The sequence below is a fragment of the Bos taurus genome, chromosome 6 (assembly GCF_002263795.3).
Source record: "Bos taurus isolate L1 Dominette 01449 registration number 42190680 breed Hereford chromosome 6, ARS-UCD2.0, whole genome shotgun sequence".
Lineage (NCBI taxonomy): Eukaryota > Metazoa > Chordata > Mammalia > Artiodactyla > Bovidae > Bos > Bos taurus.
The window spans coordinates 60,274,484-60,299,207 of NC_037333.1; the positions used below are offsets into that span (position 1 = coordinate 60,274,484).

The 24,724-nt window shown below is 40.4% G+C and overlaps 1 protein-coding gene and 1 long non-coding RNA gene across 22 annotated transcripts in view; both read left to right on the plus strand.

Annotated features, from left to right (window-relative positions):
• The window catches only part of LOC112447073 (uncharacterized), a 39,317-nt gene extending 21,490 nt beyond the window's left edge, over positions 1-17,827 (plus strand). The window contains exons 2-3 of the long non-coding RNA XR_009494874.1: positions 12,065-12,214; positions 14,099-17,827. This is a non-coding gene — a long non-coding RNA (uncharacterized lncRNA). The remainder of the gene's footprint in view (positions 1-12,064; positions 12,215-14,098) is intronic.
• LIMCH1 (LIM and calponin homology domains 1) overlaps positions 1-24,724 on the plus strand; it is a 351,668-nt gene that overhangs the window by 50,385 nt on the left and 276,559 nt on the right. The window lies entirely within an intron of this gene.

Genomic DNA, 24,724 nt, shown 5'->3' on the forward strand with positions numbered 1-24,724 from the left:
TTAACTGACATTTTAAAGGTACTTTATAGGCCTGTTCTGACCCTGGGAAAAGAATATTACTTGATATATAGTTATGAAAAGCCTACTTTCAGAATTTGGGTATGTTTTATGGTAGCTCTTATAATTGATTGCTTTCATTTTTATTCAGTAAATTATTTAAAACAGCTGTATGATGTCATCAGAAGCTTGACTTTTACTTCTCTGCTTGGAAGGTGGAAGCACAGGGAAATATCTGTTGCACAGTGAGTGGGGAGGCTTAGCATCTGTGCATGAGAAGGTAACTGGGGATGAGAGCTAACATGAATTGATTTCCCTCTTTCTGTGGGAACCAAGGGTTTGAATATTATTGAGCAAAGAATATTGAAATGTCAAGGATTTTGTTTTGTGACTCTGGACTTTCTGAAGACCTGCACTAAAAGAGCCCAACAATGGATTACAGTGTCTAAAGACACTTAACAAGTTTTTTTTCATTAAATTAAAAAAAAAATTGCAACAAAATACTGGATAGTCATACCTTCCTTCGGTGTGTATGATAATAATTTTTATTCAAGTGAACTGAGGCAGGGTATATATTCATTAGAAAAGATCCCAACCAGAATACTATTTTAAGTTTCAAAGAAAAGATTCTCCCAAAGGCACCATCCTTCACGAAATGTAATGAAGAGTTGGTGACATTTGTTCACAAGCCACAGGCATCCTTGGCAGTTTGAGAACACTGGTTTGTGTGTGATCGCCACCCTTCCAGGCATACTTGACTATCATCACTGAGTGTTCTAAGCTTTTCTAAGGGTCTGCTGCATCACTTCAAGTCCATGTGCCTCACGGCTTTCAGCCGCTTCAGTGGAGCCCGGCCCTGCTTTCGTGACAGTGGATGTCTCCAGTTTCCTAATAAAGAGGCTCTGTGCTGATCCTTGTTCCTTTGTGAGTCCAGACTCCACCCTGCGTCTTCCCCTCATCTTCATCTTCCCTGAAAGGAGCCCCAGGGGTAGCGGTCAGTGTCCATTGGTGAGCTGCATCGGTGCTGTCACTTGGCCTGCCTGTACCCTCTGGGGAAGAGTAAGAGAAGCAAACAAATAAACAAGACACAGCCAGACATCCCAAGTCTAGACTTGAATATCTGAGCACTTGAAGCTGTTTTCCTTATAGCTCTCTACATTCCCAGGTTCTCGTGACTCAAAGTCCAGGCTATAAGTGCTCCGGATGTTTCAGTTTGTTGCTCAAGAGACCTACTAAGTGCATTTCGCTGGACTGAGTTTTGTGAGTATTATTAAAAAGAGTTCCTGGGAACAATATACCCAGAAACCATTTATATATAGTTATTCAGTTCAGTTCAGTTCAGTCGCTCAGTCGTGTCCGACTCTTTGCGACCCCATGAATCGCAGCACGCCAGGCTTCCCTGTCCATTACCAACTCCCGGAGTTCACTCAGACTCATGTCCATCGAGTCAGTGATGCCATCCAGCCACCTCATCCTCTGTTGTCCCCTTCTCCTCCTGCCCCCAATCCCTCCCAGCATCACAGTCTTTTCCAGTGAGTCAACTCTTTGCATGAAGTGGCCAAAGTACTGGAGTTTCAGCTTCAGCATCATTCCCTCCAAAGAAATCCCAGGGCTGATGTCCTTCAGAATGGACTGGTTGGATCTCCTTGCAGTCCGAGGGACTCTCAAGAGTCTTTTCCAACACCATAGTTCAAAAGCATCAATTCTTCGGCGCTCAGCTTTCTTCACAGTCCAACTCTCACATCCATACATGACCACAGGAAAAACCATAGCCTTGACTAGACGGACATTTGTTGGCAAAGTAATGTCTCTGCTTTTGAATATGCTATCTAGGTTGGTCATAACTTTCCTTCCAAGGAGTAAGCGTCTTTTAATTTCATGGCTGCAGTCACCATCTGCAGTGATTTTGGAGCCCAGAAAAATAAAGTCTGACACTGTTTCCACTGTTTCCCCATCTATTTCCCATGAAGTGATGGGACCAGATGCCATGATCTTCATTTTCTGAATGTTGAGCTCTAAGCCAACTCTGCACTCTCCACTTTCACTTTCATCAAGAGGCTTTTGAGTTCCTCTTCACTTTCTGCCATAAGGGTGGTGTCATCTGCATATCTGAGGTTATTGAGATTTCTCCCAGCAATCTTGATTCCAGCTTGTGCTTCTTCCAGCCCAGCATTTCCCACGATGTACTCTGCATATAAGTTAAATAAGCAGGGTGACAATATACAGCCTTGACGTACTCCTTTTCCTATCTGGAACCAGTCTGTTGTTCCATGTCCAGTTCTAACTGTTGCTTCCTGACCTGCATATAGGTTTCTCAAGAGGCAGGTCAGGTGCTTTGGTATTCCCCTCTCTTTCAGAATTTTCCACATAAAGTTATTGGCCTGGCCTTATTTCATGCTTCACCTTGCTCAGTGCAGCATCCGTAATTGGTGCTCAAAATACCAGGTTGAATGGATGAGGAATGAGTACCAGGTAGGTTTATTGATACAGAGAATGAAGTAATTGGGCAGGGGTAGGGGGACTAGGCTGGGCGTGCCTAAAGGAGTTAAGGAAAAGAAAATGCTCTCTGGGCTGCTGAAGTCAGAGAAGAGATGGCTGAGTTACAGCACAGAAAGAAGACTGACTTTCTTGAAGCTGTCAGTCTGTGAAATGTTCTTCAGAACACAGAAATGATCATGGAAAGGACAAGGTTTGGAGTTAGAGTTGGGCTCTTGTCCAGGCTCTGTCACATATTGGCTATGACCTTACGCTGGCCATAATATGTCTTTGGGCCTTTGGTACATGTCAATGGCACCCCACTCCAGTCCTCTTGCCTGGAAAATCCCATGGATGGAGGAGCCTGGTAGGCTGCAGTCCATGGGGTTGCTAAGAGTCGGACATGACTGAGCGACTTCACTTTCACTTTTCACTTTCATGCATCGAAGAAGGAAATGGCAACCCACTCCAGTGTTCTTGCCTGGAGAATCCCAGGGATGGGGGAGCCTGGTGGGAGTCTATGGGGTCGCACAGAGTCGGACACGACTGAAGTGACTTAGCTAGCTAGCCAGCTAGCTAGCAATTGGGATGATTAATACATGTGAAGGTGGCTAACCACTTGTGTGTATATGTATGCCTGTGCATGTATAAAATTTCGCTTTCTGATTTATCAAGTGCTGCTTAATTTTTTAGTTTTAGTATTTACTACTTACACTACTACAGTATTCTCAGCGCTTTCCAAGTATTCATATTAATTTGTTTAATCCTCACAGCAACACATTAGGTCAGTATTACTCTTGTTTTTCAGATGGGGAAATTCAGGTACCCATAGTGGGCAGTAGAGCTGGGCAGTGGAGCTCAGTGGTCTAAGATGAACCATCCTCTAGGTGCTTAGAGCTACAAGGTCAATTGGACTTCCTCCCACACACATCAGGTTGGTTAGACTCTGCAGTGAAAATACGGCAGATAGTCACTGTATTACTTTCATTTTAGTCAAAGTCACCATTTCTCCTATCCCCCATCCCCTTTAAAAAAATACTTGGAGCGATTTTGGGGGTTGGAGTTTTAGTATTTACTACTTAACATTACTACATAAGTCACTTGGCCCTTATCTTCAACAGTAAAATAGAAACACTGTATATCTCTTCAGATTGCTGGAATATGCAAATAAGAGACTGGAATGAAAACAGCAGACTGTAAGGCATCATAGAACTGGGGTCATTGGTCACAATATTTAATGTATTGGTCTTGACCAAATGTCAGTGATAACATATAAGAAATAATTACTTTGGCTAATATTTGTTAAGCATCAATGATATCCTTAAGTACCTATGATATTTTAAATTCATTTTCAAGTCTTATTTTAGACAGGTTAAAAAATATATATGTATGAAAATTAAATGTATGAAAATATAATTTTCAGAAAATATATGTATGAAAATTATCCTTAAAATATCTAAATGTTCTTAATTCTTCTTCAGTTGAGCTTTAGAATGTTAACTCCAAGGATTTTGTTTCTTTCCTTCACTGCTGCATATAGGACCTGGGAGTGATCAGTACATATTTGTTGAATGAATTAATAGTTGATTTGCATTGAGGGACCAATTATGTGAAAAGGAGATAGGTTTTAATGCCAGCATCCCACTCAGTACAGTAAAAGGCTCATCCTAAGATATCCTCATGAGAACTCCCTGTGTGGAATCTGTGTAGTTGGATTTCTTTAATTTGATGCAAATATGACTGTGCTGTGCTGTGTTTAGTCGCTCAGTCCTGTGCGACTCTTTGTGACCCCATGGACTGTAGCCCACCAGGCTCCTCTCTGTCCATGGGATTCTCCAGGTAAGAATACTGGAGTGGGTTGCCATGCCCTCCTGTAGGGGATCTTCCCAAGCCAGGGATCGAACCCAGGTCTCCCGCATTGCATGTGGATTCTTTACCAGCTGAGCCACCAGGGAAGCCCATAACGTGACTACTGTGTGTGTTTTTATGCTTACAGCAAGCTGCACAGCATCTGTTACTATCTCGTTTTAGAAAATGGGAAACTCAGAATAGTCAAGAACTCGTCCAGATTCTCATAACTGGTTTTCATCTTAAAATGGTTGAGTTTTCCATTGTTTTTTCCTACTGCAGCAAACTATATACCGTTTTTGCCCTGAGTAAAAGTAGGGAATGGGTGAAAGAACTAAGTAAGGTTGTTTCCTGTGTGATTTTATGGAATCAAAAAGAGTTGTTGAGTCAGCAGGTGTTGCTTTTGCCTGAAATAACATCTTCACTTTGTTTAGGCCTTTTAAAAACATCTGTGATGGTTTGAACTTTTGGGAGTTCACTGAGGTAAACTTCCAAGATGGAACAATTATTCGTCCCAACAGTTATTGCCATGGAATCTTCTAGCAGTTGAATTGGCTCTGATGTTTCTGATAAATTCCAAGGATGATCAGTAATTTGGTCTTGGAATTAAGGCTTTTCACTTTAGCTGCAGGAACCAATGACCCAGAATAATTTGTTGGCATCTGTATCTCGATTAAAAGTATTTTATGACATGTACTAGCCCTGTCTTGGTCAGTGCTTGGGTTATGTAAACTTGTCTTGCAATTCTGTGATATGACTCTTATTCCTGTAGTAACACCAGGGCTTGACTTATTGTTCATGCCAAATTAAAAATAAAAACATTGTTAGCGATGACATTTGACTCATTATTACTCATGAGCACCTGAAGTCAGCAACTTGAATTTTGAGTCAGTTCATTTGGAAATATTCAGCAAACAACATTCCTTGAGGCTCCTTTGGGTCTAGAGGGTCAAGGGGATTAATGCAACTAATAGACTATTTCCATTGAACAAAACACCATTTAGGTGGATCAAAAAATATATCCAGTGATAACCAGTAGTAGCTTGATATTGGGTAAATATTAACTGATTTGATTAATCTTTTAAAATTTAGATATCCCTGCTATAATTAAAAAGCTGTCATATGTACCTAAGTGAAGAAGGGTAATGATTTGAGAGCTGTAAGCCATGGAGTTTATTCAGAAATTGTGTTGAAATTAACTTATAGGTGGTTCCTATAAATGATGTAACAATACAGTAAGACTGTATTAATCCTTTAGAAGTCCATTCTTGGCTCTTTTACTCTAATAATGTTGCCAGATTTTACAGCTGCAGTGTAATTTGAAACAATGTGAAAATTGCCCTGTTTACTCATTCCAAGCAAGAGGGCTAATGCTAAATTAGTTTTTTTGTTACAAGTTGATTGAGCTGAGTAATAGCCAACTTTATTTACTCTTCGATGGTAGTGTTTTTTTTTATTATTCTGAACATTATAAAGTTTGTGTACAATTGTTTGTCCTGAACTCAACAAGGATTTATCTTGGATTTTACTTACTTTAATTTTTTTAAAAATTGAAGTATAATTGGTTTAAAACATTATATTAGTTTCAGATGTACAGCATAGTGATTCAATATTTTTATATATTACAAAATGATTACTACTAAGTCTAGTTACCATCTGTCACCATACAAAGTTATTATAAGATTATTACTATATATTCTTTATGCTGTGAATTTCATTCCTGTGACTGATTTCTTTTTTAGTTGGAAATTCTGGTCCTTTTAATTAAAGCCTTTCCTCCAATACAAGCATTTTTATTTAAATTCTTTAAGAATGAAAAAGAAAACCAAGGTGTTTCTTTAATATGCTTTAGAATAGCTAAGAGAAAGAGTATGAGTGTTGTGTTAGGAAGTCCTGAAAATGGAGTCATAGAAGAGCTTTATATCTTACATTACCAAAATCCTTTAGAGTAGACAGGAAAACAAACCAACAAATAAAAGAAAAAACCCCATCAGATTCGGAATGAAAACACAGGGGAGAAAAGTCAGGAATGATTTTAGCCAAGTAGCCTCAGAGGATATATGCATTTTGACTGTCTTGCCTTCCAGAAACAAGAGGTCATGATTCAAGGCCTGATTGATACCTTATACTTTCCTGGGAGGCTGTGCTTAGGGTTCCTAGGGCCTGTATAGCTCTTAGGCAATATTTGATTCTGCCCTCCTGTCTTGGTTAACTCAGTCTTCACATTCTCACTACAGTTTCTTTTGGTTCGATTAAACCTTGCAGTCATCTCAGTTCACTTCTGCTCTTCCATTAGAGCCTGTGCTGTTGGTACTACAAGAAAGAGAGGTTTCCTCCTGTTGCCATTACTGTTGCTTTTCAGTGGTCCTTATTGCCTTCAAAGCACTTTACCTCTCGACCTGGTTGTGATAGCCCTGCTTGGCTGCACGTAAATAACATGTGATGAAAAATAGAACTCCCTGCATTCCCTGTCAGACAGCTCTATCCCCGTGTTAGTCACGGCCAGCAGCCCCTTCCTCGTTCTTCAGATTCAGTGAGAAGTATTTGGGGCCCAGACGTTTGTGGGTTGCATTATCTACTTCTGTTTTTGCTACATAATTGGTTCATTTAGCCTAATGCCATGTTAGTCAGCTCACATTGGATTAGTGAGTGGTTCCTCTGATTTTTCCCCATACTTATTGCAAAACTGAAGAGAATTATTAGTATCTTTTTGTTGGATTAGAAGAATTTTTAAAAACTCACTTGATTTCTCTCTGTTCTCTGGGACCCTTCTTATAACCAAGGGCTTTTAACCTATTTTTGTGCTATAGACCCCTTGATTGTCTGGTCAAGCCTATGGACCCTCTCTCAGAATAATGTTTTAAATGTATCAAATAATATAGATACATGGTACTATAAAGGAAGCCAGTTATGTTGGAATAAATTGTGAAAATATTAAATTTATGATACAGTAATATATCGGAGAAGGCAATGGCACCCCACTCCAGTACTCTTGCCTGGAAAATCCCATGGACGGAGGAGCCTGGTAGGCTGCAGTCCATGGGGTTGCTAAGAATCGGACACGACTGAGCGACTTCACTTTCACTTTTCACTTTCATGCATTGGAGAAGGAAATGGCAACCCACTCCAGTGTTCTTGCCTGGAGAATCCCAGGGACGGGGGAGCCTGGTGGGCTGCCGTCTATGGGGTCGCACAGAGTCAGACACAACTGAAGCAACTTAGCTGCAGCAGTCCTGACCCTGGGATCTGGTGAACTAACCCCATTCTGTAGGCTTGTGCATTGTGTTTGTAGATGTTTATACAGCCCAAGAAAATCTTCACCATCATCAGGTTGTTTTTTCCCTTTCTGTTAGAATGTTAAGATTCTCAGTCCTCTCAAACTCAATCCTGATATAATAGCCTACATTTGTAAGCATTTTTATGGTGTGCATTTTCACCTAGATGTCTCACTTGGTCTTAAGAGACAAGAAGGATATGCATTATTATCTAGTCCATCCATCCATCTATTTATCCATTATTTATTGAGAGTCAACTTGGTGCCAGTTATAGATCTAGACACATAGGACATGGTGGAGAAATGCCATGTGAGTATGCAGCATGAATACCGAGTTAACCTTAGGGATCAGGGATAGCCAGAGGCTGTGAGACTAAAAATATGAACTGTAAGATTTGGTGAAAGAAGGTTGGGTGTGAGGAAATGGAGGGTTCCACACAACCAGGAACATGGGAATTGTTTTGCTTTGCTCTGTGCCACTCCAGGGTTAGAAATTACATGATCCTCTGCAGTATTTTGCTTCTGTTGACTATTTCAGTTTATCACTACATGTGGAAATAGCCAGTCTGACACGTGTGTTTCTCATCTTCTCAAGTTGGATATTCATTGAGGAAATGTGTGTGTGTGTGTGTTTAACTGTGGTGTCAGTTAAAATTCTGTGAATTTGATTGGTACCCAGGACAGATTTTATATTACATGATAATGATGATGATGATGACATGAAATGTTAATATAGCACCAGCATGTAGACTTCCCTGTGTACCAGGAAGTCTTCTATATACTTTATACATATTCATTCACTTAATCCTCAGAACATTCCTCTGCTACTGCTAAGTGACTTCAGTTGTGTCCAACTCTGTGCGACCCCATAGACGGCAGCCCACCAGGCTCCACCATCCCTGGGATTCTCCAGGCAAGAACACTGGAGTGGGTTGCCATTTCCTTCTCCGATGCATGAAAGTGAAAAGTGAAAGTGAAGTCGCTCAGTCGTGTCCGATTCTTAGCGACCCCATGGACTGCAGCCTACCAGGCTCCTCCATCCATGGGATTTTCCAGGCAAGAGTACTGGAGTGGGATGCCATTGCCTTCTCCGACATTCCTCTGAGATAGAGAATATTATGGAAGTGCATAGAGGTGGAGTGCTCTGAAATTATAAAATGTATTTAGGACACACTCAGGCTGAGATTTCAACCCAGGTAGTTTGGCTCCAGACCCTATTTTCTTAAATTACTAAGTTTTATACTTGGGATAAATGGGGATAAGAATTTGCACATACTTCTTTATATAATAATATAACCCATTCTTTTGTTTACATGGTTTTCTAACTCATCATGGCCAAAGTTATCAAAACTTTTCAGCCAAAAAGACTGTGTGACTGTTTTGCGTTTTCTCAGTGAGTTTCCCTGAAGGCTTAAGAGATCTTCAGACCTCACGGGTTCCTCTCTGGTTTGGCCCTAATGTGATTCATTGCCTGGTTGGTGCTTTCACCACCCACTTCTGTGATCCGTCACTTGCCAATGAACTCAGCTCCTAGAGAAAGAAAAGATAGCTTAGACACAGGTCAAGAATGCCTGTTTAAAATTGACTGCAGAGAAAAAACCCGAAACACAATAAAAATAAACAAAAAGATTGCAGAGAATGTACATTGTAAAAGACCAGCTCCATTAGCAGAGGCTATTAGCTGTGTCCTACTATGTCTCATTTAAATTAAGTTCTTTTAGAAAATGTTTTCTTCCTTGAGGCTGCAGTCTACAACTCTTATCCTTAGAATCATGCATTGGAGTTGGTGCAATTCAACAGTGAGTTATTAGGTACAAATTGAAGATTTCATGTGCAGCTTGGTTTTCTCATGCCTCTTGCAGCCAAATATTTTTAAGTGTGTCTAAGAAAGGGTCCAGTTGAAAATTAGAATATAAAATTATTAAGTGAAATACAGTTATGTATTGAAGATATCTGACAGCTGGAGTTTTAGGTGCTGAATTGCATATCTCAACTCATATTTTTTCCTTCACTTTTCAGATCTGAAAACTTTTAGATAATTCCAGTATCTGTAGAGGTTACTTAAGGATACTAAGTGACTTGAGGTTTTATAGTCATAGGGGGAACTAGAGGTAAAATGGGAAGCTCTACAATATTAATATTTAGGGCAGTATTTAAAAAAAGAATATGGTAATTGGGTCAGTTTATATATGTATGAATGTGTATGAGAATGACACATGCATTGGAAAAAGGAAAACTTTTTTTGCATTATATTCTAATACTGTCACATATTTAAATAGTGCTTCATAGAGGACAAATGAGCCTTAGAAGGTTAAACGGGACGACCGAGAGGCTCTGGGGAGTGAGGACAGAGCCAGGATTGAAACACACAATTCTGGCTTCAGCTACACTTGAGCTTTGCCTTCAGGCCAAACAAATGGTGAGAAGGATCTACTTTGTCAAGAGAGAAAAATGGAAAGACAAGGTGTTCATCTTGGGGGCTAATGTGGTATACTTGAGTCTGGATTTAAAAAAAAAAAAAAAGGTTGAAACTTCCCTGGTGGTCCAGTGATTAAGAATCCATCTTGAAATACAGGGGATGCAGGTTCGATCCCTGGTAAGGGAACTAAGAACCCACATGGCATGAAGCAACTAAGCCTGTGCTGCAGCGACTGAACCCACACACCACAACTAGAGGGTCCATGAGCCACAGTGAAGATTCCACCTGATGCAATGAAGAGCCTGTGTGCCACAACTAAGACCCAGTGCAGCTAAATAAGTAAATAAAATATTAACAAAAAATGTTTAGTGCAGTTCTGGGCTTATCAGATTTGTAACCTCTGTGCGTTACTAGACCTGGGACCTCAAGTTGGAAGATCCTATTTATATCTAACCCAAAAGGTGTTGGGGGGATTGAGTTTACCTACCCATTCTGAGATTAACTGAAATCATGTACATGACAGTATCTGGTGCTTGACAAATGTGACATTCCCTTCTCCTTCCTTTATACACTGATCTATAAGTTTTCTAAATTTTTCCTTATGACATTGTTTTCTGATGAGTCTGATTTGTCTTATAAAACCTCATAAAGAACCACTTTATTATATGCAGTGTGCATGTGTGCTCAGGTGCTTCAGTCGTGTCCAAGTCTTTATGACCCTGTGGACTGTAGCCCACCAGGCTTCTCTGTCTATGGGAATTCTCCAGGCAAGAATACTGGAGTGAGTTGCCTTGCCCTCCTCCAGAGGATCTTCTCAACCCAGGGATCAAACCAGCATCTCTTATGTCTCCTGCATTGGCAGGCGAGTTCTTTACCACTAGCACCACCTGGGAAGCCCCATTATATGCTAGCATGTAGACTTAATAAGTAAAACAAAACAGAGCTTTTGTATGTTTAAAACATACAAAACCTTCCTGGAGGTTATCTGGCCACACGGTTTGAGACTTTGTGCGGCCAGGAAGATTCTGTCTCCAATTTAACTTTCACAAAACGAGCAAAAATGTAACATAAACACCAAGAGGAACAGCGAGACGTTCTCATCTTATCCCATTTATCCTGTGGCTGCGAATATTTATTTGGCCTGGTTGTGATTTCTGTTCTGGAGTGGTTAACGTCCAGATCAACTCCACATAATGGAAAGCTGACCTCAAGTAGGAGGAGGATAGATGTGTTAAGAAAAGAAAAAAAAAAAAAAAGACTAGTGGAGATTGCTGTGGTTTGTAAAAAGGAAGTTGTTGGGGAATAGATTGATGACTGAGGATTAATAGACCATGGGTAGCTGGTGCAGGGTTTCCATGCAGACCTTAAGAGTAAGGGTGGTGGGGCCATGCTTCCCTGGAAGCCTGGAGCCGGGTAGAATGGGAAATATCATTAGAGGATAATAAATATATTTAGTTGAAACTTTGATTCTTTATGTTTACACAAGAAAGGACTAGATTGCAGATTTATTATAACTGATTCCCCCAAATATCTGGGAGTGAATAAAAAGCTGAGTAATCCTCTGTTATTCATATTAACAGGATGGAGGAGGCAGGAAGAGGGTGTGTGTGTGGATGATATAGAACAATGAATAAGATGAGGGCTGACAGACACCCACAGAATCTTCTCTGTCTTCTGCCTGACCTTCTTGGCTGGACAACACTGGACACAGCCAGATCTTTAGCATGAGAAAAGGAGATGGGGAGAAAGAGAAAACACATTCTACTGACTGTTGATGATCTTAAATCACCCCAACATCCCTTCCCTAAAAACTGTTTTCCTCTCAACTTCCCACAGCTGGAGAAATACACTTATAAGCCTCAATGCCTGACTTGATCCCTGCTGTAATGATTAGAGTCAGATGTTTAGACACACTAGGTGAATGTGCTTTGACTCGGCCATAGCTGAGCCCATAATTCCACATGACAGATACTGGGTGACTGCCATTTTTGTTTTGAACATAAACTACGTCAGACCTGGCGCCTGATGTAAACTTGTGCTTTGTGTTGCAGTGTCAGCTCATCATCATGGGAGCTTTTGTTTGATATGGGTCCTGATTGTCTAATTTTGGAGAATGAAATGCAATAGAAGGTGCCAGTTTCCAACTCAGATGTCAGCCAGCTACGATGATAAAGTTTCCTAAATTTGTGATTTAAAACAATGTAAGTCTCATAGGTGGTTCTCAATATAAAAAGAATAAAATCATTCAATGCTTTTAAAGTATCGTGCACATTATTGCACTTAGAGTATTCAAAAAAGCAAGTGTTACTGTTAGAATGAGAAGCATAATACAATGATTAGGAGCGTGGGTTGTTGTGAAGTCGCTAAGTTATGTACAACTCTTTGTGACCCCATGGACTGCAGCACGCCAAGCTTCCCTGTCCTTCACTATCTCCCAGAGCTTGCTCAAACTCCTGTCCATTGAGTTGGTGATGCCATCCAACCATCTCATCCTCTGTCGTCCCCTTCTCCTCCTGCCTTTAATCTTTCCCAGCATCAGGGTCTTTTCTAATGAGTCAGCTCTTTGCATCAGGTGGCCAGAGTATTGGGACTTCAGCTTTAGCATCAGGAGCATGGGATTTGAAATTAAACCTTAGTTTGAGGCTTGGTCCTGGTGCTTACTAATCCTTTAATCTCTTTCAACCTCATTTTCCCCCATGTATACAATGATACCTGCTTCATAGAGATGTTGTGTCGATGAGATAACAGATGTAAGGACTTTAACTAAGCATATTGTGAGTACTCAAGAAATGGTAACTACAGTTAATAGTAATGATAGAAATAAAGTTACCACTCTTAACGTTTTGGATTTTTAGTAGCTTCTTCAATATGGAGAGCTATTCGTGCCTTTTGTTGTTATTGATATTGTATGTGCATGTTAAATCACTTCGTTGTGTACAACTCTTTGTGACCCTATGGGCTGTAGCCTGCCAGCCTCCTCTGTCCATGGGATTCTCCAGACAAGAATACTAGAGTGGGTTGCCATGCCCTCCTCCAGAGAATCTTCCCAATCCAGGGATCGAACCCAAGTCTCTTTATGTCTCCTGCATTGGCAGGTGGGTTCTTTACCATTAGCGCCACCTGGGATGCATATTTATTTTTTCCTTTAGTGCCCTTTAAAGCAGTGTGGAAATACCAATACTGTGTCTCCAAGGTTTATTATTGGTTGATGACGTGATAGTGACTTTTTAAAAATATCCAATTAAAGTGAAATGTTCATTAAGTTTTCCATCTCCTCTCTTGTCCCCTTCCTGCCTTAAAGAGAGCTTGGGTGGAATAAAGTGTGTATGATTTTTTTTTTTTTTTGCAGACATAAATGATCTAAATTCTTCGAGTATATGAAATAGCATGTTGCAGTAGAAAAAGAACAGGACAGGAAGTCAGGAGTCTGAAACCACTCTTGCCCATGAATCTGTCTTCAGCTTTAGAGGACAGATTTTGGAATTATCACCAGCTTTTTGCTACTTCTGTTGCTCTAGTTAGTCATTGCTTTCTTTGTCTACATCTGGTATTGCTATTTGTGTACATGCTGCTATTACGCTTGGAACACCATATGGTTATTTAAAAAATTGGAGTTGCCTACCCACAAGACTGAGAGTTCTTTGAGGGTGTTTTATGTATCTTTGTATTTCCAGTGCCCAGCAGAGAGCCTGGTGTTGAATACCGACTTAGTAAACACTTGTCAAATGATTGCATGGCCAGAATCAAAGCATAACTTCAGGCTTCCTGGCTGGGTGGTCTTGAGCAACTTACTTTTTTTAAACCCACAGTTTCTTTGTCTCTCAAATGAGTGTCACACCTGATTTGCCCGTGAGCTCGAATGAATGAATGTGAATAGTTTATGTACATTGCAAAATTCTGGGCAATTGAAGGTAATGAAAAGTCATAATATTGAAACCTAAGCTATACTTTTTATTGTGATATAATTTATAATAGCAAGAATTGGAAATGTCTACCACTGGGGCATTTGCTAAATAACTTATGATATTATAACATTTAATACTGGGCAGCTGAGAATATTAACTAGCATTTTTGCCATGTTCCAGGTCCTGTTCTAAGCATCTAACAAATATTTAGCCCTTACAATGTTGCTGTCAAATCTGGATGCCATTATCCTCAATTTACAGATGAAGCAGAACTACATTGACTAGCATCGAAAGAGATACAGAACATCTTGGACATGGATAAAAAGCAGATCAGAGAGCAGCATGCAGAGTGTTGCATATACTTATTAAACAGAAAAGAAACACCTGTGATAGGCCATCCACCCAAAATGAATAGTGGTTGCCTCTAGGGACTGGATTTATGAGGAAGCTTTTGCTCTGTGTAGGTTTGAAAAAAATTTTTTTTTCTTTTTACAGTGAGCAAGTATTAGTTTATAGTCAATAAAATAAAGCTAGTAAAGGATAGTTCTCAAGAAAAGAAACATTTATTTTCATATTTAAAACAAAAGATACCCAAGATTTCTTCTTTTTTCTCTTTCTGCCCATCATTTTTCATCTCCTGGGCCCCAGCACTTCACTTGCATTTGATTCTCATTTGCCATCTATGTGAGGGTGAGTGAAGCTTTAGCTAATGAATAAGATAGTATGAAACCTCAGTGACTGTGAATAAGAGTATAGCCTTCTAGCCAGCAGACACTTCTTTTCCATTAGGGAGCAAAGTCTCTAACTTCCAAAAATTTAATATGCCAAATGACTCTATGGTAGATGACAGGGAAGTTGTAAAACTTAATTAAATCTGCCTGCTCCATTCACCAGGTATGAGAAGGTCCTCAACCTGGGAAAGCTGCTATTGAGCAGCTGGCATAGGAATCCCCTGGTCACCCTTGTGCTTATGCAGACAATGGAACCTTGTGGGGCTGCTTGAGGAGTCCCTCAGTAAGTGCCGAGGTGCCAGCCAAGTCGCCAGGCTGCCCCGAGCCACACCCAGGCAGCGAGGCTGCAGCCCTGTCGTCTGGTTGGCCAGCCTCACTGGCACCTGCGCCTTGCTGCCGGTGGGATTCCAGCTCTCATTGTTTCCTCAGGAACTTTTGTTACCGCAGAACTTTCTCACACTCACTGGCCCAGATGTTTGCTGAATTCCAGGGCTAGTGTGTGTGGTCAGGCAGCCAAATTCCAATTTTAGAATACTGCTTGTGACTGAGAATCTCTGTTAACTCAGGCTTTTAGAAGGCTGACTGTGTGTGTGGTGTGTTGGGGATGGGACAGTAATGAAAAGCAATAATCAACCAGCAATTCCCAACCAGAGAACAAACATATATGCTTCTCAAGAGGTTTTGAATGTTAGCAATGAGCAAACGAAGTTGTCCATAGGGTCAAATGGCCCTGGAATTTTAAGTCACATCTCAAAAGGATTGCACTAACCTTCCCCTCTCCGTCACCAGAAAGACAGTGCTTAATTCACCTCTGAATTTCCAGCCAGTTTACAGCTTTCTTTAGTAATGCATCTCAGAATTTGACATCATTTCTAAGCCACAAAGTTCTTTCTCTCCAATGTCTAAAATAAGCCTTTCTCCCTCTAAGACTTATGGAGACATTTCCTCCCTCCGTCCTTCCCTCCCCCCACCTCCCTTCCTTCCTCTCTTACCCACGTGCCTGTCCTTTGACAGGCATTGTTACTGGCATTGGAACTATGCCAGACATTATTATTGGTGCTGGAGCTTTGAACTAGACAGACAAGTTCCCTTGCTGTCGGAAACTGGCATTCTGCTGGGGACAGACAATAAATAAATAAGAATTTCAGATAGTATTAAGCAGTGTGGGTAAAACTAAACAAGATCATGTGAGGGAGAGGGGTCTGGGAAGTGGAGGGGGGAGATTTATTGTTGCTCTCTCTTTTTTTCTCATTCCATTTCTTTTTATTAAACCAACAATTTGAGCAGTCTGTGGTCCTTATTTCAAACCCCCTTTTTTTTTCTTCTTGCTTTCTGTTGTGTGCTTTGGTCATGATTCTTTGTGGAACTGACCTTTCAGCTGAGACCTGAATGATGAGAAATTATGGGATGGACTCATGGCTAGAACCTGGGAATATCATTTTTCCTCAGTGTAAATGGTGGCAGATGGGGTGGGACAGTGATACCTATCTCCTAGATTGGTTGGGATTAACTAAAGTAACTTGCCTGCCATAATGCTTTGTCATATAGAAGCCTTAAATTATAATAATAGAAGGGCTTTAAAAAAAACTGTTGCCACCACAATTTTGTATGTCCTTTAGTTGAATTAGTCATCATGTCATCTATTAATATATAAAAATCTGTTGGCAGTAGAGGCCAGAAGGTCTACTGGAGTTATGCTTTGGATTTACATTGTAGGAGTGAACAAGATGATGTCAGGATCTAGCCAGACTCCTTGATATCACTAGAGGGGTCCGTTTTCTTCTGTTATTTACCAGCTTTATTTCAAGAGTTGGCTACAACTGAGTTATTTGATAGAAGAGTTGGACATAGGACTTCACCATGTCAGCCACGCCTTAGATTCACTTAACTTGATTCCTGCTCCCCAAGGAGCTGAGCTGCAGGAAGCCCTGAAGGCAGGGCCAACACGCTGACCTCAGGAGCCTCGTGAGCGCGCTCAACTCTTGGCAGGTCCTCTGCTGAAATCCCCAAGTTCTGCAGGGCAGAGCCTCAAGAGCTGGCATTGGTTTGGGAAGATTTGATGGCAGGTGTTAACTTGTGGCTTCCAAGCACTAGAGGACAGAGATTCCTCATTGCAAGAATGCTGCAGAAAGCGTGTTTTACTGTGCGTAGGCCAATTTGACTTTTACTATATGTAACTGTTGTAGACTTTATTCCGCAAGCTATATTCAAGGTTTACTGAAGTAATACAGTAACAGTAATTAATGCTCACATCTGGATAACATTTATACCTTGACCTTTGTGCCTTCCAACAACCCTGGTGGTGGTTAGGGTCGTCCCAGGAATGGCCTCGCCAGTAGTGTGGCAGAGTATCAGTAAGGCCATGAATGCTGTAATGTTGGCCTTTCTGGGGTTGAACCTGGGTTCGACCACTAGTTGTGAGCTACTCGTTGATATTTAACTACTCTGTGACTTGGTTCCTCATGGTAAAGGCTCACAGCCCTTATCTCAGAGGAGAGATGTGAGGATGGAGTTAATATATATAAGCCCCTTCGAGTAGTGCCTGGATCTGAACCAAGACTTTATCTGGGGGGAGATGGAAGCTCCAGAGGTCACATTGCTGGCTTGAGTGAGCACATTTACAGAGCAGAGACCCAGCATGAATCTCTTGATTCTAAATCTAGTAATCCTACTTTTTCTTGTGCTGAACAGTTATTAGTTATGATTTTAAAATGTAAATGCAGATTATAGTGATAAAATAGCACATTAGTACTTGTGCTATTAATGCTACTTTACATACAGGGAAACTAAGCTTCATAGTGGTTACTTTGAAATGACTCATAATGTTACTTTGTTGATTTTTTTTTTAGCATGCCACTGGTCTTTCTATATCTGCTTTGTAATTTTATAATGTGTGTAAAGCCTAACACTGAAAATGGTATTTACAGTATTAACTAAAATCAACTTTCCCTTGAGACAAAACTATAAAAGAATACAATTAAAAAAAATGAACTAGAAATGTATATATCACAATGAACAGTTTCCCTTCTGAAATGAAGTTACAGACTTTTTCTACTGATACCATCATTCTGTAAATATACCAGAATTTTTCTCCTTGGAAATGGCCTGAAAACTCAGCACTATATTATTTTAATATTAATTTTTAAAAATAAAACATTTGAGGACACATTTTGTAAAAAAAAAAAAATATGGAGAAAATCACTTGAGGTTTATTCAGAAACAGAAAGTGGGTTCAAAAGTAACACATGAAAATGGTCGATGAGTCATCAGTTTGGGATTAAAAAGCCAAAGGTGTGGCAGCTTGTGACTTTTCCCATGTGATTCCGGAAGATCGATGGAAGATTTCAAGTGGCATCCTCTGTCATCCATGGCTGCCTCAATGCAGGAAGTGCATGCCCTCCTGGAAGACAGCTCTGAAGGCCGGCATTCATAGTGTCCTTCAGAAACATTGCCAGAAACCTTCAGTGATGTGAAGAAGTCAAGAAGAGTCAGTAAATTTATGAACTGGGTTGAAGTCATTACTTTTCTTTCCAAGGGTTATTGCTTAAGGGAATGCCTTTTGGCTTTGATTACAGCCATCGACAAATGGAAACATGTGAATTTCATGAAGCTTGGGAGAGAGTTTTGGGTGGGACGCACACCCAAATGTTCAAATGAATTTTGCAAATGAGTTGAAAAATGATTTTCATTAACTAGAAGTCTGTTGTCTTGGGGTAAGAATGAATCCCTCAGATCTCCGAGGAGAGCACAAGGGTATTGATTTGGGAGTGGAGGTGGGAGGAGATGTGAGAAATTATGGTGATCTGTTGGGAAAGGCAGAGAAATTGGTAAATTGTGGGCTTCTGGAAAATTTCCTGAAGGAGAGGGGATGTAGAGTTAGCCAAGGGGGGAATGTCCCGAGCGTGCCCCCAGACCAGCTTGTCATGATTACCATATTTGCACCAGGCACGCATAGTTGGTGTCTGCTTGGAGTTATAGATGAGAGAATATAAGCCCAGGCACGTCCCTGCTTCAGAAAAACCCATACAAAACCACGGTTTTTCATCAGCCATTCAGCACTGAAAGCGATCACTTCATTCGCCCGAGGCATGGCACTGTGGATGTAGCAAATGTCTTGGAACGTGACACTTGTTCTTTCTCCTAAAACTTTTATATCAGACATATAATAGCCAGATGTTTGTTTTACAGCTGATTGAATCTAGGATTTCCAATTGCAGCTGTGACACTGGGTGTTAACTTTCACAACTTATTTCACTTGTACTTTAAATTGAGTCTGAGACAGTAATCTTTGCAAACATCAACTATGTGAATGCATGATCGTGTTCAGGGAATTTAAGCATTGGGAGATGATTTAACTTGGTTTGAGATGAGAATAAGTTTCTGTTTCCAGGCTGACATCATCATGAAGAATATAGGCCAGGAAAGTGTTACGCAAACATCTACATTGAAAAGACCCTTCCAGGTACCTGTTCAAGAAGAGAATTCCTTCACCCAGGAAAGGAAGCACGTGCAGTTTCCTTTTTCGTTTAGATCGAAGCCTTAGCTGGGAAAGGGAAAGGAAAGCCTGCCTTTCTCTGACCTTGGATAAGTCTCTCTAAGCTTCAGCTTCCTCTTGTCAAAAATAATGTTCATAATAGTGTCTACATTACTGGATTTTCCTGAGACTGAAACAAAACATATATAGTGTCTGGCGTATAAGTATATGTGACTATAACAAAAAAGTGATGTGAAGTACTGTCGTCATTCAGTGAGATAAGTCGCAGTCACTCTATGCTGGGGAGCGAAAGAGTCATAGAGTTGAGTCCTGTCCTCATGGCCACGTATTCACGTCATGGTGGGACTGAATTCCTTCTGAATGTAGAAGTTCATATTCTTCCCATTGCACTTACTTTTTCTGATTAACCTATGTTATATAAATGAGTGGATAGGAGATTCATTAATTCTATTAGCAAATATCATGCTCTGGGTCTGCTGTATCTTAGCAGAACAAGCTTACGTTATTTCACCTTTCTGGACCTCAGTTTCCTCATCTATAAAATAGGATTAAGACTGGCATCTATATATGGGATTGTCTGAACCTTCAGTGAATTGAAACACATAAAGCTCTTACCACAGGGCCTGGCACATTGTATATGCTCAAGAAGTGTTGGTGATTATCAGTTTTATTCCTAGCACTGTCAACATCATTGGTTCTGTATTGGTTCATGGACTAGGCTTTCAGTGTCGGGTTTTAGCGCACTGTTTGATTTCTTCCTTGGCAGAGACAGTGGGTCTAGCACGCCCCCTCCAGGCATGCCCCTTTCTCTGCCATCAGCCACCAGAATTGGAGACTGTTTGTTAAGAGTGTGTGTGCATGCTAAGTGACTTCAGTCATGTCCCACTGGACTCCTCTGTCCATGGGATTCTCTAGGCAAGAATACTGGAGTGGGTTGCCATGCCCTCTTTCAGGGGATCTTTCCAACCCAGGGATCGAACCAGTGTCTCTTATGTCTCCTTCATTGGTGGGCAGATTCTTTACTGCTGGTGCCACCTGGGAAGCCCTTGTTCAGAACAGGTCAGCATATTCATTTATAAAAGATAGGGTATATATGCTGTGTTAACTGTCTAATATCTAGAGAATTCTAACACATAAAATGTATCTGGCCCCAAGACTTTCAAATAAGGCTCTGTGTGGACCTTTACATGGTAAGATTACTTTACACAATCAATAAGAATCTTTGAACCAGGACTCAGGATATTTTATATGGACACAGTTGTTAAATATAAAATAAAAACAATGCTTGGTTGAGCAATAGTCAAGTTTGCTGGGAAACTATCTCACTTTCCTCTTATTCATTCAACTAGTATTTTAATGAAAATGTTTTTAAAATTGAAGTATTATTTACAGTGTTTAAGGTGTACAGCAAAGTGATTCAGTTATATCTATGCTTTTTCAGATTCTTTTCCATTATAGGTTATTATAAGATATCAAATATAGTTCTCTGGGCTATTCAGTAGGTCCTTGTTGTTTATTTGTTTTATGTATAGTAGTGTGTATCTGTTAATTCCCATTTTATCCCTCCTTTCACTTTCCCCTTTGGTAGCCATAAGTTTGATTTTGATGTCTGTGAGTCTATTTCTGTTTATTAAGATTCCACATGTAACTGATACTGTATGACATTTGCTTTTGTCTGACTTCACTTCCTGTGATATTCTCTAGGTCTGTCCATATTGCTGCAAATGGCAGTTTCATTCTTTTTATGGTTGAGTAGTAAGTATTCCATTATATATCTATACTGCATCTTCTTTATCTGTTCATTTGTTTATGGACTTTTAGTTAACCAACATTTTTAAAAAGCCCCACCATGTTAGACAAATAGGTCCAAGTTCCTACCTTCTCAAAGCTTACATCCTCTGTGTGTGGGTGTGTCTTATAAACAGATACATTTTAATATATACTGGTCCTTGCTATGATCATCCCAGGCTAGGAGAAGTCTTAGTTGAAGGCTGAGAATTGAGAAGTTAAGTTTAAGCTGAAGTGAAGGCAGGGACTTAGGGGAAAGGAGGCATGTGGTGGAGAGAAGGTGGTGGCTGGGGGAAAACTAGAGAAGCACAGTGGTATTTCCAGTGGGTAGCACCAGTGTGCGGATTACTCTTTGCCAGTGAGTGATGTTCTGAGCCTCAGAAAAATTAGATAAGATCCTGCCAATAGCTCTGTTCTTTCTCTCTTTCTCTCCCTCTCATTTTGATATGATCAACTAAGACTTTGATGAATTTTTCTCCACTCACATCCAGCCCTATGCATATGACAGAGTACCTTCCTCTCTCTCCTCCCTCCCTCCCTTCTTTCCTTACATCCTTCTTTCCCTTCTTGTGCTCATGCTGAGTCCCTAAGACGTGTCCAGCTCTTTGTGACCCCATGGACTGTAGCCTGCCAGTCTCCTCTGTCCATGGAGTTCTCCCAGAGTGGGTAGCCACTCTCTTCTCCATGGGATTGTCCGACCCAGAGATGGAACCCGCGTCTCCCGAGTCCTGTATTGGCAGGTGGGTTCTTTACCACTGAGCAAGCTCAAAAGCCCTCCTTCCCTTCTCTGTTAATCTCTGTAGCTACAGTGATTCTTATTCCTGATCTTGCTTTACATACAAGGCAAAAATAAAACTGAGACCTTTCAGAAATAAACACACCAATACCTAGCCAGATTTCAGGCACATAGTGAATGCACTGAAAGTGTTGGTTTAATGAAAGAACCTAGGTGAAAATTAAAAGCTGTTTCATAAATTCTTGTTTGCAACCTCAAGTAATCTTGCCCGTGTAAAGATCCACAGACACTTGGAAATTCTTGGGGCCAAATACATTCATATTTTAGAATTTTTTGATGTCAAGGGGTTAGTACAGTGCATATCACACATATTTTGTAACATCTCCAGTTGCAACACCCTGTAGTCAAAGGCATTACGATTATATGAATGTTTATATTGGATAAATAAAGATAATACAGGATTTCAAGTAAATTCAGGCCAGGTTTTATCACTAACTAGAGTTTTCACCAAACGTACATACTTTTGGTTTTCAGAGCTTTTGGAATTTTAGAATTGTGGATAAGGACACTGTGGACCATAGCAGCTCTCTGCAACCGCTGCTTATGCTGATGCTAGATGTTGTCCAGTCCACCTTTAAAAAAATCATGTTCCTCTGGGTCAGACAGAGTGGCTGTCCATATCATTTGTCCTCTCTTTCCTGCAGGAAATCTGTGTTTCTTTTATCCTCCACAGTCAAAGAGAATCAGAGGAAAATTCATCTTTGGTCTTCCCTCTGGGTATCTGTCTGGATGCTGATTAACTCTGTTTCTCAGTGATCCCAACATTCCTCTCAGCCACCAAGTCTCTTAGTCCCTCTGCTGGTCCCTGCTTGAAGAATATGATGACATTGTTCACTGCCTTTGTTAACAACCTTGGTTTGGCCTAGTATAAATGGATTCTTAAATCGAGACAAGCGTATCTGTTCTTCTGAACACTTGAAACGATTTTGAACATTAAACAGACTGTAAAGAGTAATTCACTTGTTTTAATACAGAAAGATAATACCTTCTAATGGCTTCATGTCTGTAAAGAGTTGGGATGCCATGAATGGTTCCAGCCTCATCTGTTTTTGCCTAATTTCCCTTCCCATTGGCACAGTTTCCACCCTTACTTCTCAGTACTCTCAGGGCATCTCTTTCCTACCACCCCATCTCTATTTCTGTTACCTGCTGTTTTGCATACCAGTTATAAAGACTCAGTTCTTTATCTCTGCACACTGGGTGTCTGTGGGCACTGGCTTGGACAACCAACTGCCAGTCTCTGAAAACAGTTACCTAATAAGCACACTGACTGTTATTCACTGTTCATGTCAGAGGCTTTTCTGGGATTCTGCTAGGATATGCAGACGCTTAAATGTCTAGTTTCCTGGCTGTTTTAGGGAACTGGGGTTTCTGGACAGCTGAGAGCTAAATGTCTGAGGTGCTGCTGTTTTTAGAAACATTTATTGACATGCATGTGAATACTTTAGATCTGAAACTGAGGCTAACTATGAAATCTGAGAGAGTGAAAAGATTCCTATAAAATTCCAGGTGAGTCTTCGTTTTTTTCATGGTATGTATATAAGAAGAATTTTTCTATATTCTTTATAATGATGAAAGATTTATTCTACATAGATGTTTCGTAAGAGACTTCAGTGAAATTTATGAGTCATAACCATATCCTGGAAATTTTACTTTAGAAATATTGTAGGCTTAGAGTAATTCAGATAACTCAGTCTTTTGAAAGTTCTCTGCATATTACTGCCTTTCACATTTGAGGAGAGGTTTGGAAAGGGTTGTTCCCTGGATGTAAAGAGTCTAATATGTATGACAACTGGTTCCGCACAGATATGTCATTTCTTAACAGGGACTGTCCCCTTTAGACTAAGGGTTGACATGGAATATTATTGCTTAAAAGAGCCACCTCATTCTTTAGTGCAGCTTGACAGGTCTTTGGAAAGAAATTTCTTTAGCCTTGTTGAAATTAGGGAAGATTTCAGCCCTCACATTTACATTTCACAGTTATTGAGCAATTATTGTTGGCTCCCTTTCATCTAAAATAATCATTACAGGTAAGATACTAGGTAAATAAAGCATTCATTTATACTCTTGTTACATAAAAACACACCTGCTTGATGTTTTCTGCAAAATTCCAGTTAACTTGCAAAACCCTGCAGATGAAGATGTGGGGTGTTAGTCTCTGTCCTTCCTCTGTGCCTTGCACAATTCCTGGGCACAGAAGGAGGTGTTCATTTCACACTGGGGGAATCAGTGAATGCATGATCATTGGTGCCTCCTGATGATCAGACAAAGTGGCCAGACCTAAATTATTTTACATCAGAGCATTTCTCGGGTAGTTTGGAGAGAGAGGTTTTCAAACTGGTGTCTTGAGATACTGTTGAGTTTTTGGAGAATTTCCATGGCTATTCCTACTTTTTTCCTTTTCCTACCATGAGCTGTCGAGGGTCTTCCTGTAGGCACTCTTCATTTCTGCTGACTCAAGGGCAGGCCATGTCATGTGTTTCCAGGCCCACATGAAGTTTGTCCTCAAAGTAAAGCTGCCTTTGATAGCCCACAAATGATAGATTTGGGTTTTCCTTCTGCCTGAGGGTCAAGAGAGTGGGCAGATCTGTATTTATCAGTCCACATGGCCATTTCCTCCCTCCTACCCTGCTACCTTCTTATGCAAGAAATCAGTGGGTCCATACAGTGACCTCCACAAGGTCAGACACAATTCTGGAAGCCTTTGTATGTTCATTTCCTTAAATAAGTGGAAGGTAAAATGTTTGAAAGCAGGGCAGCTGTGGGCTGTTTTAAAACATCAGTGTTGGTTGTTTGTTTTTCTGAATGTTAACTTTTTGCCAGAAGACCTTTGCACTTCTGCTCATGCAACCCCCACCCCCAAGTTACAAAAATACATAACAAAAATAAAACAGAAGCCAGACTTAGGGTTATCTTACCAAAACAGGACTCCTTCCTTCTTTAGAACAAATGAGTTCCCCAGTTAAGTTTCAATCAATCATTCCTGATGAATTCAG